Below are 16478 nucleotides of genomic sequence, written 5' to 3' on the forward strand. Positions count from 1 at the left end.
GGTTCAATATAGAGAAATCAATAAACGTTATTCACCACATCAATAGACTTAAAGATAAGAACCATATGATCATCTCGATAGATGCAGAAAAAGCATTCGACAAAGTACAGCATCCCTTTATGTTCAAAACATTAGAAAAACTAGGGATAAAAGGAACTTACCTCACCATTGTAAAAGCAGTCTATGCTAAGCCTCAGGCTAGCATCATTCTGAATGGAGAAAAACTGAAGGCATTCCCTCCAAAATTTGGAACAAGACAGGGATGCCCTCTCTCACCACTTCTATTCAATATAGTTCTCGAAATACTGGCCAGAGCAATTAGACAGACAAAAGAAATTAAAGACATTAAGATAGGAAAAGAAGAACTTAAATTATCACTACTTGCGGATGATATGATCCTATACCTAGAAGACACAAAAGGGTCTACAAAGAAACTACTAGAGCTTATAAATGAATTCAGCAAAGTGGCAGGATATAAAATCAACACGAATAAATCAAAGTCATTCCTGTATATCAGCGACAAATCTTCTGAACTAGAAATGAGGTAAACCATCCCATTCACAATATCCTCAAAAAAAATAAAATACTTGGGAATCAACCTAACAAAAGAGGTGAAAGATTTATACAATGAAAACTACAGAACCCTAAAGAGAGAAATAGAAGAAGATCTTAGAAGATGGAAAAATATACCCTGTTCATGGATAGGCAAAACTAACATCATCAAAATGGTGATATTACCAAAAGTTCTCCATACTTCAATGCAATGCCAATCAAAATCCCAACAGCATTTCTTGTAGAAATAGATAAAGCAATCATGAAATTCATATGGAAAAATAAAAGACCCAGAATAGCAAAATCAATTCTAAGCAGGAAGTGTGAATCAGGCGGCATAGCGATACCAGATTTCAAACTGTACTACAGAGCAATAGTAACAAAAACAGCATGGTACTGGTACCAAAACAGGCAGGCGGACCAATGGTACAGAATAGAGGACACAGAAACCAATCCACAAAATTACAACTATCTTATATTCGATAAAGGGGCTAAAAGCATGCAATGGAGGAAGGATAGCATCTTCAACAAATGGTGCTGGGAAAACTGGAAATCCATATGCAACAAAATGAAACTGAATCCCTTTCTCTCGCCATGCACAAAAGTTAACTCAAAATGGATCAAGGAGCTTGATATCAAATCAGAGACTCTGCGTCTGATGGAAGAAAAAGTTGGCTCCGATCTACATATTGTGGGGTTGGGCTCCAAATTCCTTAATAGGACACCCATAGCACAAGAGTTAAAAACATGAATCAACAAATGGTACTTACTCAAACTAAAAAGTTTTTTTCTCAGCAAGAGAAACAATAAGAGAGGTAAATAGGGAGCCTACATCCTGGGAACAAATCTTTACTCCTCACACTTCAGATAGAGCCCTAATATCCACAGTATACAAAAAACTCAAAAAATTAAGCAATAAGAAAACAAATAACCCAATCAACAAATGGGCCAAGGACCTGAACAGACACTTCTCAGAGGAGGACACACAATCAATCAACAAGTACATGAAAAAATGCTCACCATCTCTAGCAGTCATAGAAATGGCAAATCAAAACTACCCTAAGATACCATCTCACTCCAGTAAGATTGGCAGCCATTATGAAGTCAAACAACAACAAGTGCTGGCGAGGATGTGGGGAAAAGGGTACACTTATACATTGCTGGTGGAACTGCAAATTGGTGTGGCCAATTTGGAAATCAGTATGGAGATTCCTGGGAAAGCTGGGAATGGAACCACCATTTGACCCAGCTATTGCCCTTCTCAGACTATTCCCTGACGACCTTAAAAGAGCATACTATAGGGATACTGCTACATCGATGTTCATAGCAGTACAATTCACAATAGCTAGATTGTGGAACCAACTTAGATGCCCTTCAATAGATGAATGGATTAAAAAACTGTGGCATTTATGCACAATGGAGTATTACTCAGCACTAAAAAATGACAAAATCATGGCATTTGCAGGGAAATGGATGGCATTAGAGCAGATTATGCTAAGTGAAGCTAGCCAATCACTAAAAAACAACTGCCAAATGTCTTCTTTGATATAAGGAGAGCAACTAAAAACAGAGCAGGGAGGAAGAGCATGAGAAAAAGATTAACATTAAACAGGGACGAGAGGTGGGAGGGAAAGGGAGAGAGAAGGGAAATTGCATGGAAATGGAAGGAGACCCTCATTGTTATACAAAATTACATATAAGAGGATGTGAGGGGAAAGGGAAAAAAATCAAGGGAGAGAAATGAATTACAGTAGATGGGGTAGAGAGAGAAGATAGGAGGGGAGGGGAGGGGGGATAGTAGAGGATAGGAAAGGTAGCAGAATACAACAGTATGGCAATATGTAAAAACGTGGATGTGTAACCGATGTGATTCTGCAATCTGTATACGGGGTAAAAATGGGAGTTCATAACTCACTTGAATCAAATGTATGAAATATGTCAAGAGCTTTGTAATGTTTTGAACAATCAATAAAAAAAAGAAGGGCAAAAAAAAAAGAAAAGATCTTGGACAATTTTGGGATCTAGAGTACTATTAAGTGGCCATTTAGAGTCATTATCCAAAGGATATTGAGGCCAGATCTGATTTCACAAATTAATAAGTTTTGGGGAGCTTAAGTCTGGGGTGAGAGAGAGTCCCTAGGATAGCCAGGAGGCAGCCTGAGAGACCTGGGAGGGAATGGATGAGAAGCCGACCATGTTGAGATGTAACCCAAGACCAAGAGGTCTCATCAGGACCACTCCCAATCATCCTTGGTGGTTTTTCTCAAAACCCAGGAGTAAAAAACACCTATAGACCTGGTCAAGAATAGGGATCAGCCATAGCTGTGAAAATCATGGATGGGTGTCCCCCAAACCACATGGTAACCCTGGGAGTGCTGGACAATTGATAGTCACTTTCTGGGACCCTTAAGTTGTTTAAGTTGACCAAAGACAGGAGTCTTACCTGAAATGTCAAGTGGTGGGTGCAGAGAGGGCATTGGGCAGAATGGAGGGCCTGGTTTCACAATGGAGTTTGGATCGGGCCAGGGGATGCTCTGTGACCCTCAAAGATGGGAGCGAGTACACTGGGGATCCTGATCCTGGATTTCGGCAACAATGAAAGGAAAGTGAGGGGCCAGGAGCCAGACAAGTAAGAAATGAAAGATGGAGACCAGGCAGAGATACACAGGAGATTTTATTTGTCAGAGCTGACAAATGAAGACCATATCTCCATAGACTGAGAGAGGCAACACAGACTTGGGTTTCAAGACTTCTATGGGGGAGGCTCAGGAATTAGAGCCAGGTGGGTTCTAATGTGGACAGTGAAGGGTGGGGTTGGTGTGAGGGAGTGGTGAGCTTTTCCTGGAAAGGCTCTTGGGTGGGAAAATGGCAGCTGCTGCTGCAAACACTGCCTTAGTGACCACTGAGCCATGCTCCTAGGGCAAATAGAGGGGTAGGTCCCTTTGAGTTTCTGTCCTCAGTTACCTTTTTGTTACCTGATGAATACATAAGTTTGTTTTTGTGTATTTTATTTGAAAATCTTATTTGGTATATATGTACGAGTAATTTATTTTTGCTGTAGATCTTTAAACAAAAACATTATCTGAGAAGTGTTTAACAATTTCCTGTCCCTGATTAATGTGATCACAAATATCCTTGGCTTTTAAACTTCCAACAATGCTGTCTACCATATGTAAAAAAGTCAGGTATCATCTCAAGAAACCCCAAATATTGTTGTTGGTCATAGTTTTATCATGGAATAGATGTTATTTTACAACATAACTTCACCTAATAGTCATTAAATTTCATCTTTCTTTTTGCAGTGTATCTCCTTGTTCATTAACATTGTACTCACAGCCAACAGCATTATAACTACAACAAAGCTGATGTAAAACACCTTTTTCCTATATAATTCACATCACAGCCTTTTTCAGTTTAAGGACATTGGATAGCACTGTGGAGATATGTTTGGGCCATTTAAATTGACAATATCAGAGACAAAGAGCACAAAAATGTGAAAAACATGGCACTCACTAGGCCACCCAGGATGCTAATCCTGTAGTGAGTAGGGAAACCTGAAGACAGAGCTTCACTTTTTATTTTATTTTTTTTACTTTCATAGGGAATGTGTTCTTCATTTGACTTTAATTTTGTACCACTCTGTACATGTCTATGAATGTCTGCAAAAGCATTGTGAGTACTTATTGCAGAATTACAAATGGTAGAGAAATTCAGAAATCTTGACTAATGGGGATTGACTAATTACCCCAACTGGCAGTGTGAGTCAAGACCTCCATGACCAGACTCTGTTACTTTAAAATCCATAAACTGATCTAACAAACAGTTCTTAGGCGTCTACTATACATTTACTTTACAACAAGTGTATATTGAGTATACAATAATGCAAGGAAAAAGATCATCACTGTGTTCTGAACTGGAAAATTTTGCCTACTCAATTTGATTCTGCAGTTTATTATTTCCATTGTTTCTTTGTTCTTAGCTTTCTGGAAGGACTTACTTGAAATGAATTTTGGGAAAGGTACTTAGCCTAATTTTGCTTAGGGAGTGAGCAGCGGGAACCTAGGAAAGGAGAACATCTAGCGAGACAAGGTGCAGGTGATAGGACATGTAAGAAATTTTCCCATGGATTTCCTCCTGAAAAATTCATTCATGCATTGATTTGTCCTTCTTAATTTCATTGCACATCTAATTTTACTATTTGTATGTCAAACATATTCACTGAGAATAGTTCCAAAACAAAATTAGGCTTGATTAGATTACAGTGTGCAGATCTTATTGAAAGCTGACCAGAACTAGGGGAAAATACGAGGGAAGTAGCCCAGATTCAGATAAAATCCTCCATTTACAGCAAAGTTTCATCTACAAAGCTCCCTACACCAATGTATTTTATTTAAAGTATCAAATTGAATTTGCCTGTTTATCTTAAAGTAGTGGGTAAAAAAAAAATTATTTCCAACAGACAAACAGCTGTCACTGCAGGTGAGCATTCTACATCAGGCACCAGAATCTCAATTTAGAACAGAGTGCAACAGCAAATTTTCTCTTTAAACACCTGCTGACAATAGTCAATGTTTATATTTCACACTAGGTCACGTGGAGAGCTAAACAGTTAACCCAGGCTGTAAGGCTGTGGAGTATTGAGACTTTCTTAGGAATAAACAAAAAGATTGATTTTTGAATTTTGTGTACATGTGTGACAACAGAACATGACAGCAGCTGACACCTCTGTACAATTCTAGTGAAGCAATTGTGGCAGAGGCTCACTTCAGTTGCATGTCACATCCTCTGTGCCTTTGTGCCTAGACTTTTCCTGCAGTGTGACTGGGACACCTGAGAGAAGCTGCTTAGCATTTGCCAATGCTCAGAACTGCAGGTGTCAGTGTGTAACACCCCGTGGACAATCCTTGACAATTAATGGATGGGAGGTCATGAGTTTGTACTCCATTCATTTCTCAGGTAGATATTCAAAGACAAAATCAGTGTGGAGAATCAGAAGCCCCCAGAAAGATCAGATCCCAGTTTTTTTGTAGCAGCGACCAGCCTGATAACATCATAATCCTTCTCTTATTTCCTGTTTTACCTTTCTTATTTTCCCACTCATGGTCATGTTATCATGTCCCCAAATAAAATTTTATATTTAAAGCTCCCAATGCCATTATACCCTACTTTGGCTTTCTCTTCTTTTCTGTTTTATGATCTCCACTATGGAAAAAACCCATGCATCATCCACTACTCTTATGAAGAATATTTTCAGCACTTAGAAGTTTCCCTTGTGGCTTCTCTTTCCAGTTAGTAACCTCTTAAAGGCAACCAATACTCTGATCTCTACCAACCTAGAGTAGTTTTGATTCAGTTTTTTGAAACTCACATTCTGGAATCTTAATGGTAAGTACTATGATGTATCTGCATTTTTTGCTGAACATTATTTCTGTAACATTTTTCTTTGTTGTTCCATAACAGTTCAACATTTTTTGTTGCTGTTCTACAATATTTTTTCCATTCTGCTATGAATGATATTTGAATTGTTGCTAAATTTTAGCTATTTTGAACATTACTGCTTTTATAATTTTTGTTTTATATAGATTTTTTTTCCTTTTTGATGACACTGGAGATTTAACCCAGTTGCACTCTATTTATGAGCCACATCCCCTTTTATTTTTAAATTTTATTTTGAGATAGGGTCTTGTTACTAAGTTGCACAAGGTGGCCAGGAAATTGTGATTCTCCTGCCTCAGTCATCGAAATAGCTGAGATTACTGATTTATGCAAATCTTTGTGAACATCAGCACTTGTTTCTCTTGGGAATACACATAGAAATGAGATTTCTGGGTCAGAGATAATGTGTATTTTTAAAAATTTCTCTATTTTGCATTTTATTTTTACTTATTAACACATACTAACTGCACATATTAATGGTGGGATATTTCTACATGTGCATATAGCATTCAAAAATCCAATCTCATTTTCCTTTATCTATCGCCCCCTTCCTTCACAACTGCTATTAATTACTATTCTATATTAAGATTCAAAATTTTTAGCTTTCATGTATGAAAGGGGATATGAACTACTGGTCTTTCAGTTTATGGGCTTGTTTCATTTAATATAATGTCCTCCAGTTCCATCCATTTTGCTGCAAATGGTAGGATTTTCTATATGGTCTACTAAGAGTCCATTGTGTACATATAGATTTTAAATCCATCCATCTGCTGATGGGTACCTACAACAATTTTATATTGTAGCTCTTGTGAAATATGTTGCATAAACATGACTGTCTAGCTTTCTCTTTTGCATGATGTTTTGCTTTCCTTTGGATAAACACCCAGAAGTGAAATGGCTGAGTCATGTGGTAGATCTATTTTCAATTTGTTTGAGGAACTCCATACTACACTGTTCTCCATGGTGACTGTACTAATTTACACGCTCACCAGCAGTGTGTAGGAGTTCCTTATTCTCACCAACACTGTAAGTTATTTATTTATTTGTTTATTTGGTCCCAGGGATTGAACCCAGGGAAATTTTACCACTGAGTTAGATCTCCAGTTCTATTATTATTATTATTGTTATTATTTTTAATTTTGAGACAAGTCCAGATAAATTGCCCAGATTGACCTTGAACATGAACTCCTCCTGAGTTAAGGACTAAAGGTCTGTGCCACTGCACTCAACCAGTCATTATAAATGGGGTGATATGGTTTCTCATTATAGTTTTGATTTGCATTTCCCTAATGGCTCATTATATTGAGTATTTCTTCATTTACTTATTGGCCATTTGTTTTTGTTGAGAATGTGTTTTTAGATCAGTTGTCCATTTTGAAGTGAACTACTTTTTTTCTCTTAGTTTCATAGGTATTCTTTTTTTAATTTTTTTTGATTTGTTATACATGACAGTAGAATGCACTATGTCATACATAGATGGAATATAATTTCTCATTTTTCTGATTGTACATGCTGCGGAATCATATTTGTCATGCAGTCACATATATACATACAGAAATAATGTCTGTTTCATTTTTCTATCTTTTCTATCCTTATATCCCTTCACCCCTCCTCCCTTCATTTCTCTCTACCTAATCTAAAGTAACACTATTCTTATCTAATGCCCCTCACTTTATCATGAATTAGCATCTGCATATTAGAGAAAACATTCAGCCTTTAGTTTTGTGGGATTGCCTTATTTTGCTTTGCATGATATTCTCCAATTCTATCCAATTCCTGGTAAATGCCATAATTTCATTCTTCTTTAAAGCTGAGTAATATTCCATTGGGTATATACACACCACATTTTCTTTATCCATTCATCTATTGAAGGATACCGACATTGGTTTCATAGTTTAACTATTGTGAATTGCTATAAACATTGACTTGGCTGCATTACAGTAGTATGCCGATTTTAAGGCCTTTGGGTATAAACTGAGGAGTGGGATAGCTGGGTCGAATTGTGGTTCCATTCCAAGTTTTCTGAGCAATCTCCATACTGTCTTCCATAGTGGTTGCACCAATTTGCAGTCCCTCCAGCAATGTATGAGTGTACCTTTTTTACCACACCTTCACCAACATTTATTGTTGCCTGTATTCTTTCTTGATGATTGCTATTCTGACAGGAGTGAGATGAAATCTTAGTGCAGTTTTGATTTGCTTTTCTCTAATTGCTTGAGAGGTCGGATACTTTTTCATGTGTTTTTTCATCAATTGTATTTCTTCTTCTGTGAAGGGTCTGTTCCATTCATTAGTGTGGGAGGGGAAAGCAGGAGCCAGTGCAGGCAGGAAGTCATGACTGGCATGTAGGTTTCTCTGGGAGGGAAATTGAGGTTGGTGTCAGTGAGGTGGGGAAGTCAGAGAGCAGAGTGAGATCACGTGGGGCGGGCAGCTCACATCTGAGTTCTGGGGAAATCTAGCTGTGGAAGGGAGAAATTCAGGAGTTGTGGTGGTGTGCAGGGGAGCAATGTCTAGCATGTTAGGAAGAACACAAGCATGTTGGTAACCTAAGCAGCTATGATCCAAGAAGAGAAATTGAAAGGTGGGTTTAGTGATAATGAAATGCATCCTAGATGACCCTAGGGTGGCTGGGACGCCCTGCATGGCTGAATTCTAATCAGCATATACCTTACTCACGCTGGCTTTTACGCATGTTTTCCTGTGACCTGGGAGCACACAATTTTCTGGTTCTGGTCACTTCCCACCTGTTTTGTCTTCTGACTTTCTCCTACAGTGTTGTTCTCTCTCAGCTCCCCCAGATCTCAGCCTCCCCCAGGCAGCTCCCAATGGTCTCATCCTTTCCTCTCTCCTCCTCAGACCTTGTCTTCCACCCTCCACAGCTGAGAGCTCACTCAGGGGTGCAGTGGACTGGGGAGCTGCAGATCCTCAGTGGGACTCTGACCCAAGCACCAGCTGCTATCTGTATTCCTGACCAGAAGCCAGCCTACCAGAGGAAGATTGAGGGAAAGGTACTTGGGGTTTTTCTTTATTTCTTTTTATAATTTACTCCCTTCATTCTTCTATTGTTATGGTTTACATATTAGGAGCCCTCCAATTGCTCATGAGTGAGACAATGAAAGAAGGGTTCAAGGTGAAATGATTGAGAGCCTTAGCCCAATCAGGAAATAAATTCCCCTGATAGGGATTAACTGAGTGATGAGTGCAGGCTGATAACATGTGGCTGGGGAGGTGGGATCCTGGGGCTGTTCCTTTTGGGTACATATTTTGTCCTTGATGAGTCCAGCTCTCTCTCTTCTTCCTGGTAGCCATGTCCAGACCTGCTTTCCTCTGCCATAATGTTCTGCCTCACCTTGGGCCCTGAGATTTGGAGTTGTCCATCTATGGGCTAAGAGCTCTGAAACCCTGAGCCCCCAAATAATCTTTTCCTCCTTATAATTGTTCTTGTCATATTATTTGGTCATACAGGCAAAGAAAAGGTGACTAAAATAGCCTTCCTCCTTCTTCAGCATCTGTTATGCCCTAGTCTCCCATCAGCTTACAATATTCTGAACCCAGAGTCTCGTTCCTTATTTAGTTAATTTTTATACTTCTCTTTCCTACCCCAAACCAACTGCTCTCTCCTCGCTTTCCTGACTCATAGTCAACAGCAGCAGTCATATATTTTGTGGGAAAATATACAGAAAAAAATTGTGGGAAGCCATTCTCGCACGTGATTGGGCACATCCCGGATTGGGTGTGAGGCGCTCTGGCTAAACTGTGTGGGAGCTCTCCCCACCCTCTCCAGGTACGAGAGCCTGTCCGTGTGGGGGTGTGACTGACCACTGACCCTGAGGCCAATCACTGACCCTGACCTTGGAGTGCTGCCCCCCTCGACCTTCATTGGATGGAATTTTCCCCTGAATTTCTTGTTCCCCAATAAAAAGCCACTCCCTGGCGTGCTCTGCCTCTCTCTCTCCTGCTAGCCCTGAGTAAGCCTTGCTGCCCCACCGGGTGGTTCGAGGTGTGAGCCAGAGAGGTGAGAGCTGTCTCGGACCTGGTCATAGGAAAAGGTAATTGAGTCTGTGTGTTTTATTTTGATCTCACTAGCTAACTTTTATGCCAAAAACCTCTTTAATGAAACCAGTGCGCTGGTCGCATAGTGGAAAATGTGGAGCCTTGTTTTATCGTGTTGTGGTTGTTATCATAGAATACCATAGACAGGGTGGTTTATTGATACCAGAAATTGATTTCTGACACTTCCAGAAGCTGGACCATCCAAAATAAAGGTAGATTTGTTTTCTGGTAGGACCTGAGTTTTGATTAATCAAAGGCACCTTCAGAGCATGTCTTCACATTGTAGAAGGGTTATGGAGTCTCTCTGGGGTCCCTTTTATAAGACAGTAATTTTATCTCAGAGGGTTAAAACTGCGTCAATCAATCACCTCCCAATGGCCCCACTTCCTAACACCATCACATGGGTGATTAAAAATCCAATATATGAATTTGGGGAAATTTAAAAATTCAGGCTCTAGGAGGTATCTCTTCAAAGGCTGGGGGGTGCTTTTAAAGGTATTAAAATATAAAACATTCATTTCTGTGGAAGTTTTTATTTAGTTTCCTAATGTTGCATCCCTTGGGCACAGGGATACTCACAGGATCATTGCAGGAACTCTTGGGCACCTGGGGGCCCCATTCCATGACTACATGCAAGCTACCCACTGGCCGCCTGGTTGCTGCTGCTCCAGGTGTTCAAACGATCTTTTCCTTTGCTGGACTGAAGTGGGAAGTTACTCTTCCTTCCCAAAGTGATCAGCCCAACACCTGGTACATGGGTGGCCACTGAAAATTTGCAAATACATGGAGATGCATGTGATACGCAGAGCAAGGGTGGACAAGAGGCTCACCCTGAGTAGTTACAAAACAAGTTGGTACAGACTGGATGGGATGTCTGCAGCTATGTTCTGTCCAGACACTGTTGAGTTCATGGCCAATTCTCCTTTTGTGCCTGCCAACATGAGATAATGACAGAGGCTGATGGTGAAGGGGCCTGCCCTGCAAAGAGACCTGGTCACTGCAGTAGTGGCAGGATTGAGGTGGAGAGGTAGAGTGTAGACTTGTTATGGCCCCAGAGAGTGGGGAGCAGGTGGCACAGTGCTGAGCATTCAGATGAGGTTGTGGGGGGAAGAACCCCAGATAAGCTGAGGAGGCTCCCGTGAGCTCTCTCACAAGTTTCATTGAACATCACTTATGAAACACAAATTCAATAAAATCCAAGGTGGTGATCATGGAGCATTAAATGCATTACTCTACTGGTTATGTGACCTGCAGAGCCAGCTCTGGATACAGGATCCATAGATCAATTTTGCCTCATTCAGATTTTTGGTCAGGGATCCTGGTGGTTCTCTCACCAGATAGAGATCCAAGGAGGTCCCCTAGTTAAGAAAAGGGATCTGGAGAAATGGAGAGCTGCCATTATCTTAGCTGACATTTGCTGGCCCCCAGGATCCTATAATCTATCCAAAGCCTCCATGAGAGCACAGAGGGCTTGAATAATAACATGCAGAATGGGGCCTGCTTGGTTCTCTCCAGGTGTGTGCAGGGGAAACTATCACCTCCCCCCACACACACACACCCTTCTGGTCAGTCGTCCCAGTTCTAACCAACATCACTGCCACCTCCTGGGAAGAGAGCAGCGAGCAAGGGGAGTAGCAGAAACAGCATGGCCCATGCAGATGCTACTTCTTTGTCTCAGAGAAGCTGTCCTTTGATTTCTGTTCTAAACAAACCTACCCCACTGACCTCTCTTATGACTTCCTTCTCCACCATCAGACAAACCTATCTTCCCTGCAATGAAGAAAATCTGCTCCTTCCCTAAACACAGACCACCTACTGTTTCCCCTTTACCCTGCTATTCATTCTGTTCAGTCTTCCAACTTCTCTCACTGTCACCAACTTCCAACCTGTTCATCCTCCCCTATTTCAACTGCTATGGGAAAAGTCTTGTGTGGTAATGAACAGTCACCTTACCACTAGGGACATGTTTTTCAGTGCTATGGATTGAACCCAGGGTCTTAAGCATTTTCTGTATTTTGTCCTCCTGACATTTTGAATTATCCCCCGATGTGTCCTCTTCTCTACCCTATACCCCACTCCACCACGTTCACATCTCTGACATCACTCGTTACTTTATCTACATTTTCAGAATCCCCTATGATTGTCCTTTACAACAGTATCAACTATCACCAACTCTCCATTGTTCTTAGGGAAAAGGCAGCAGCCATTACGGAAACCACAGGGACATTGAAAGATATACAGAAAAACTTCCTCTGTTTGACTTTCATTGATATATTTTCACTCACTTATCACCTGCCAAGAACCAAGCACCTTGCTACACTAATGAGTACACAGTGGTTGGCAATGCAATTGCTTTATTCAAGGATCTTTCAGTTTATGTAGGGAGAATTATAAAGTTTGGTGTGCTGAGTTTAAAGGGCAGAGTCTAGTTTAAAATATCCTAATATAAAAAATATTTTCTAATGTGGTACCTTTCATAGGTGTTTGTCTAATCTATATTTTTACCTCAGTGATCAACTTGGGGTATTAGTTTTAATATTTTATTATCCTGTATCTCCACCTAACAGAGGGCCTGGCACTGAGTAGGTGTTTAGTAAATATTTGTTCAAGGTATAATGTAATGTAATGTATAAAGTGTAATGTATAAAGTGTAATGTATAAAGGATACTTACAACTCTCCAAGATGAAATGAGAATCCTACACAGTTTGACTTAGGATAAAAGCATGTGGTTCTAAGTGTGGGTTTACATATAGAATTCTGCTAAATTTACTATTGCTTATAATAATAAAAAAAAACTAGTCAGAACTTGTGAAAATGAATAAAGTATTCTCAAATCTGTTATCCAGGATTCCCTTCTCATTGGTCCTACTTGGATGCTCCATGGTTAGCTTTTGTTAAATCACTCACTCATAGACAAGATAATTTCATGAGCTTCTAGAACAAAACATGGTGACCATCCCAAAAGGGTGGAAGAAAGGTCCAGAAAGTCTGCAAATGACTCAGTCTGACACAAGGCAACACAGAGAGGGTGCATAGGCTCCTCAGTGACACCTGCCCACGTTTCACCTGGGGTCTTCTTGATGCTGTGAAGGCTCATCTCCAGAGACAAGGTCAGTCTTGTAGCCCAACTCTAAGAATTTTTCGATTTTAAAGTCAAATTCAGGATAAAAAGGACCAAGTGACATTTACAAAAGGGGGAAAAATATACCTATGTGGTCTCATGTGGAGTTCTGAACCTCCTTAGTCAATGTCAGTCTGTGTCTGAATGTTTCTTCTGTCCTTTGCAGTGAAGCCTGAGGCCTGGCTATCCAGTGGTTACAGCCCTGGACCTGGCCATCTGTGGCTGGTGTGCCATGTGTCTGTCTTCTCCCCAAAGCCCGTGTGGGTGATGTGGATGCGACGTGAGCAGGAGCAGCTGGGCACTCAGAGAGGTGACATCCTGCCCAATGCTGATGGCACGTGGTATCTCCAAGCAACCCTGGATGTGGCAGCTGGGGAGGCGGCTGGCCTGGCCTGCAGGGTGAAGCACAGCAGCCTAGGAGGGCAGGACCTCGTCCTCCACTGGGGTGGTAAGAGTGGGACCCAGGATTGAGATGGAGTGGTCCTCTAGCAGGGCATGAGAACCAGCTAAAAAATTAAAAGTTTAGGGATTGCAGACCAAAAAAGAAGACAAATATTTTAATCCAAGGAATGGAAGGATTGAAAATGAAGGCTCAAAAAAAAAAAAAAATGAGGGCTCTGTAGAAGCAAAAAGATGTAGAATAGATGAAGGATTCATTTGTGTAAAGGAATGAGATAAAAATAGAAAGAAAGATTGGTGAGGTGGAAACTCAAAGAAAACTAGCATAGGTTAATACAGCCAACAGGGAGTGCTTGGGGTAAAACCTGGAGTGGATTTGAATCATGAATCTGCAGCACCTCCTAGTGCCCTGGGCTGGATCCTCTGGGCTGTGATAGTGGCCCTGCCTCTTCTGACAGGTCTTGGATTTTGGTTTAGGAAACACTGGTGAGTTCTTTGTATCCATCTATTCTGTTTGACCCTCCTCCCCAATGGTCTTCCCTTCATTTTTGTGTTTTTCCTTACTTTTCCTTCTCCTTCCAAACTCATTCCCATTTTCTCCTCACTTCTCACCTCCACCTTATGAAGGTCTGTTATTTGTGTGTTCTCATTTGATTCACTTAGGACACACCATGAAGCTCCCTGCAGTGCTGTCCCTTGGAAGTGAGGACCCAGCTACCCAGGTGCCCAGCCTACACCTGGACACCACGTGGTGATGACATCGCTTCCTTGTTAAAGTTAGATCTTGCAGGATGTGTGACCTTGTTAGGAATAGGATCCTAACAAGCTCTGCCTGGTTAGATATAAATGTATTATCAGATGTGTTTCAGATGTCACATCCTACAGAGGGTTTTTTCTTGATTCACAGTGGGACACAATCTCTCCTCACGTGTGCAACTTCCTACATTTCAACTATACCCTTTACTGTCTGCCCTCTGTGGAAGTTTTGTAAATTCATTTTTTCTTTTAAGGTTTTAGAAATTTTAAAGCAAAGCACATGCTTTTTAAATATCTGTATCCCTGGTGAAGTGTGTGGCCTGCAGGTGACATGTCCTCAGTGAAAACCTGTGTTGAATTTAGGTAAGGCTTGGAGGTCCCCCCCCAACCTTGTATTCTCTGTCTTCTTGACACCCATGTTGTAATTGAGACATTTGATGCTTGACTTGTTAGAAGTCTTGCTTGGCCAAGAGACTTCATACTTTCCTAGTTTTACAGTGCTTTCTCTGAGCTTCTGAGAAGAAACACAGTTTTGCTCCTTACCCACTCCATTATTCAATTATATGGAACTATGAGAATAAAACTTTTGTTCCAAGTGCTCTCAATTAAAAGATCAGGGAAGGATGAAGGTCTTTCTTCCATATTCAGCAGATTCATTACATTGGAGTTTGGTAGAAAGGTAGACTCTGTGGCCTGGGTCTCAGACTTACTGAATTATAATTTTTGTTTTGACAAAATCATCAGAAAGAGTCACAGATGCATTTTAAGGTTGAGAGGCACCTCATGGTGGTGATACCTGAAATATGGCCCAAGTGCATCACTGAGGAGGGGATCAAAAATGAGGAGTCAAAGTGCTGCTCTTGAGGACTGAAGTGGGTCCAGGTGAGTAAGGTGCATTCTCAGGAGTTATGTTCTCTACAGTTGCTGCTGCAAATACTGCATTAGTGAACACTGAGCCATGCTCCTAGGGTAAACAGAAGGATAGGTTCCTTTGAGTGTCTTTTCACAATATTTTTGTTTTGTTTAAAAATCTTATTTAATATATACTTACAAGTAAATCACTGTATGCAGGTAAATCAATGTATGCAGTATTTCTTTAAACAAAAATATTATCAGAGAAGTGTTTTTAACAATTTCCTGATGCTGATTAATGTGATCACAAATTTCCTTGGCATTTATTCTTCCTACGATGCTGTTTACCACATGTAAAATAATTAGTTCTCATCTCAGTAAACCACTCATTTAGGTTTTTTTTCCTGTAACTTTATCATAGCATAAATTTTCCATAACAAGTAGCTTCACATACTAATCATCAAACTTCATCTTTCTTTTTCCAGTGTTCATTTATTAACATTGAACTTTCAGGCAACAGTATTATAACTGTAACAAAACTTATCTAAAACACATACTTGCTCTGTAATACACATTGCAACTTTTTTTTCTCACTTTAAGATCATTAGGTAGCATTTTAGAGATGTTTGAGGTCATTTTAATTGGCAAGAATAGTAACAAAGAGCACAAAGTATGAAACATGCAGCTCATCCTGTAGTGAGAAGTGAAACCTGAAGACAGAGCATCACTTTTTTAAATATTTCATTGGAAATGTGTTTTTCATTTGACTTACATTTTGTTCCACTCTGTCCATATCTATAAATGATTGCGAAACACTGTGAGTACCTAATTTGGGGTATAAATTTCCATAGGTAGACAAATCAGAAAATTCAGAAATCCTGACTAATGGGATTGACTAATGACCACAACTATCAGTGTGAGTAAAGACCTCCATGTCCAGACTCTATTACTTTAAAAGTCATAAATTGATTCAACAAACAGTTCTTAGGCCCGTACTATACACTTACTATGCGGCAGGTGCATATTGAGTGTAAAGGAAGGAAGGAAAAAAGATCATCACTGTGTTCTGAGCTTGAAAATTTTGTCTACACAATTTGATTCTGCAGTTTATTTATTATTTTCATTGCTTCTTTCTTAGCTTCATGGAAAAATTTACTTGAGGTGAACTTGTGGAAATGGAATTAGCCTTATTTTGCTTAGAGAGTGAGAAGAGGGAACCCAGGAAAAAGAAAACATCTAGAGAGACCAGGTGCAGGTGACAGCACACGTTGAAAATTTTCCCATGGATTTCCTCCTGAAAAATACATT

The 16478-nt window shown here is 40.2% G+C and overlaps 1 pseudogene; it reads left to right on the forward strand.

Moving 5' to 3' along the window:
- The first annotated feature begins 8544 nt into the window (after window positions 1-8544).
- Window positions 8545-16478, forward strand: part of LOC143403370 (T-cell surface glycoprotein CD1a-like) — a 40164-nt pseudogene continuing 32230 nt past the window's right edge.

This window comes from Callospermophilus lateralis, chromosome 7 (assembly GCF_048772815.1).
Source record: "Callospermophilus lateralis isolate mCalLat2 chromosome 7, mCalLat2.hap1, whole genome shotgun sequence".
NCBI lineage: Eukaryota > Metazoa > Chordata > Mammalia > Rodentia > Sciuridae > Callospermophilus > Callospermophilus lateralis.